Genomic DNA, 4238 nt, shown 5'->3' on the forward strand with positions numbered 1-4238 from the left:
TTACATGCAGTACATGTAGTACAAAGCTTAATATTGCAAAAATAAATTAACATTAGGCAAAACTAAAAAGCAAGGTTTTTGTGGAGAAAGTTTATAGAGCACTTGATTTCTATTGAAAAGTCACAAACGATAACTACTTCAGGCATCACACATCCTTCAGAGCAGAGTAAAGAATTTGAAGGTTCCTTGATCCATAAACAACACATCAATACAACACCTAATTCACAATAAAGTTTAGTGAAAAAAATACGCTATCATCAGCTGCTTTGAAGAAAATATTTATTCAAAACACAAAACAGTCAGTAAATGGACTATTTCTTCACACACACACACTCCTGATTTTGAGACTGCCCCTAGATGCTTGGTGGAGTTTGGTCACTCCTCCTGCAAGCAGGCTTTGAAACCTACAGTTGAGTCAATGGTGACTAGCATATGAAACACTCCATCTGCAAGGCAGGTGCTAACACTTGGCCCTCAGCAAGATCTACCTCACCCAGAATTTTTCAGTGTCACCCATGACAGGGGGAAAAACATCACCCTGTCATTGGATGTGGGCAGTTCTTCCCCAAGCCCAAAGTTTAGCAGAGGAGACTCGGTCAGTCCAAGTGCCATCTGCCACTGTGGGTAAAATAAGAAATTGCTTCCCAGTGAGGTGTCCACCAAACATTCCAGAAGTAGAGGTTGAGGCCTGCTCATCATAGGCCTTCTGTTCCACACAGGCCCTGAGATGGTCACTCCATCCCAAGGAGAGGTTATACCCAGGTCACTGGCAAGAGCTGCATGGTTTATTATGGTCCTTCTTACCAGGTAGGTTGGAGAGAAACAGGCAAATGAGACATGACTGGAAGGGTGTATAAAGAGAAACGCAAGATTGGGTGACACAGGCAGCACCAAAAGGAACAGCAGATATGACTGTTGTGCCCAGTTGCTGAACTCAAGGCCGTGCTCAGGCAGCGTTTGCTAAGGAAATGTAGTTATGGCTTCCAACATTATCTAGAATTCACCAAGTACCAAACCTAAGTTATGTTTATCCTACATAATTTTCCTTTTTGCATCAGCATTACAGTTTTTGTGAGCTGCAATTTCATGATTCATTTAGATTGAATGTTATAATATCAATTCTTTTAAATTATTACAGTTTGTTTGCACTGAAGAAATGTGAACAGTTGTGTGAAGGAAGCTACCAGCACAGTACAGGATTTATCTTACATTCATGCCAATTCAAACAGATGCATCAATCCTGTACTACCCATTAACATTTTAAGTGACAAAAGTTGTCATTTGCTGACATAGAGAGAATATATAATTAAACAGCTGGCTAGCAAACGAAACAACTCACTGAAGAACATGTTGAAAGTAAACTGCTAATAAATACACTTGTAAGCATACAGCATTAATTCATTTATATGAACCAAAGGGAAGTCTGATTGCTATAATGATATACCTTTGTGATTATTTTGTTTTATTGTTTTAATTTATCTGGCATATTGCTGCAATCAAATGGCATTAAGGAGGACTTCAGAATATAAATTCTTAATCAATTAGATAAGGTTTAAATCATGAACTAAATGGCACGTATATTAAAGCTCAGTCTGCACTGCCCCAGTACTGTAAGCTGTTAAAACAAAAGTATATTCAGTCTCACATGATTTCTACACAAGACGTTGAATAACATTATTAGGGCTGGAAAGAGGGATAGGGATCTATGCTATAATTAAATTCGATAATTTTTTACGAGCATAGAAAGGAAGATCAAGGTTTCTGCACTGAAAAATAACTTCTTGGAAAAAGCTATGCCATTTGCAGTGTTCTTCATTAGAAAGTCAGCATTTGCCCTCAGATGCTTCACTACATTTCTAGGAGCTGCTGTCAGATACTGTAAGGGCAGAGAAGCATATGATATAGGGAAACACAGTTTTATATTCCAGCTAGCTGGAGAAATTGCATTGCCTCATTCCACAAAACATTAAAAACACATGCTTATATATAAAATTTTAATCTGTTCACCAATGGGCTAATTCTTGGGCCATTTTTGGACCATTTTTGAAAGACATCCATCCATGTAGCTGCTTTTTCACTTTAAACTTTACATGGATTCTCCAACAATAAGCCAGACCAAGCCACCTGAATGAGCAACACCAGCACAGAGCAAGGAGAACCACCTTTTGTATTGCAGAGGGACGTCCTTACTGGAGAATGGAAAATAAACATTATTTCCTGCTATATCTGCACTTCAAAATCTTGGCTGAGCATTCCTGTATTTTTCAAAGGTAGCCCATGGAAATCTAAAACACTGACAGATTTTTCAAGTTTCTTTAACCCCAAAATTTTGAGTGAGATTCTTGGCACTTCCTATTTCCCTGTTTCATAGGCATCTGCAATTTAATTACAAGTTTTACTACAATTTTTTTTCCTGTGTTCAAATTGCTCAGCCTATATCAGCCTATATCAACCTGTATTTCTACATTTTAGTGACATTTTATAACACAGTTTTATTGAAAAAGATAAACTGCAAAAAATCTTACAAGCGACATGAACAATAAATTACATATTGGAAATAGATGTTTTGAAAGAATTATAAACAGCAACAAGCAGTGTACTGGATTTCGTAAGCTATTGCAATACAAATCATGACTTAAATCTCCTCACTTTTCTTTCTTTTTCACTAGATGTAGATATTACGGAATATTTGCATCTCTTGCCAACTATCGTAGAGTCAAATGCTTCAAATCAAAGGCCATTTGCACAGAGTAAGAGCAAACCTCTCAAATCAGAATTGCCCAGTGCTCCCCAGGGCCAGGGAGACAATGACCATGTTTAACAAATCTAACCCATCAATACTGTGGTCTGCTGAAATAGCAGTGTTTAGGCAGGGTGAGAGCAAGGATTTCTGCACAAGCCAGGAAAGGTGAAAGGTAGGAGAAAATGTCAGGAACCTTCATGGAAAAACAGAGAAGACTTAACGCCAAAAACGGCACTAATAAAAAAAAAAAGTTCATTCAAATCTGTTCAGCATTAGAGGGCAATTGTAATCAGCGCTGTGTGACAAAATACATTGCTCAGGTTCCTCCCTCTTTGGTATACAGCTTCTTTTCTGTTTCCTGCCAATCTTGTGAATTTTTTTGCTCCTACAGCAGATTGTGCTGAAGAAACCAGAAAGCATCTTAGAATAAGCAGCTGTAGCAAAAGGAAGCGGTCACATAGAAGCAAACATCAAAAAAAGATTTGCTCTCTTCCTGCACAATCCCAGCTAAAGACACAACCATGCTGTGGGAAGAAGTACCAGGGTATGTTTTCTTAATAGGCTATTGACTGCTAACCTGGAACCCTTTCTTCAGAGAAAGAGAAAATTTAGAGACACTCTAAGCATCACTGCAATATTTTCTATCAAACCAATTCATCCAGTTGAAGCACAGAGGTCCAAAGCACTCCTGAGAAATGGAGATACTAAGGGAAATATTCCTGTTCAGCATTAGAAGGCGGATGCAGCTCACAAAGCTGCGAGACGGTAGAGATAACAAAGACTTGCTTCTTATACTTAAGATATGAATTACCAAAAAAAAAAAAAAAAGATATGAATTACTAAAGAAAAAAATGAAGTCATGAAAAACATTTTTAATTGTTTGTTTTACCTAGCTCTAGATGGAAATTACTTTCCATCAACAGAACAAGCTGCTGAAGCATTGCAACTGAAAAGCCCAGTAAAATATGTCTCCACTGCATACAAAGATCAATGGTTGAGAAAATTCATTTTTCATCTGCTGCTTCTGGCTAGGAGACAGAAGAAAATCAGTCAGGAAACATGATAACCTTCCTTCATATCAAAGTTCCATTAAAGTCCTTGTTACCTGCCAGCAGATATCCTATACTATTACATTCACATTTATCTTTAATACTTTCTACATTTCTGATCTTGTTCTACTCCTCCTTTTTTATTCATATTTTCTGTTGCAGTCACATCTTCCTTCTCAGCTAGGAGTCTGACCTGCTGCTAACTACATATAAAAAAAATCAAATGAGAAATTAGTGCTGAATAATTTCCTATCTAATCTCATGTGTGAAAATTACAAGACATCATATGCACATTTTGGGATCAAAATACTTGAGCACATATACGCAGGCAGCTGTGTTTTGGAAAGTGGACCATCCTATGTTTCCAAGGTAAGGGCATATTATATAAATACATATTGGAAAACCTCATTTTTGCCCCATGCTTGCCCCTTTCACCTGGTAGGATT

This window comes from Nothoprocta perdicaria, unplaced genomic scaffold, assembly GCF_003342845.1.
Source record: "Nothoprocta perdicaria isolate Ctin4 unplaced genomic scaffold, notPer1 scaffold_573, whole genome shotgun sequence".
NCBI lineage: Eukaryota > Metazoa > Chordata > Aves > Tinamiformes > Tinamidae > Nothoprocta > Nothoprocta perdicaria.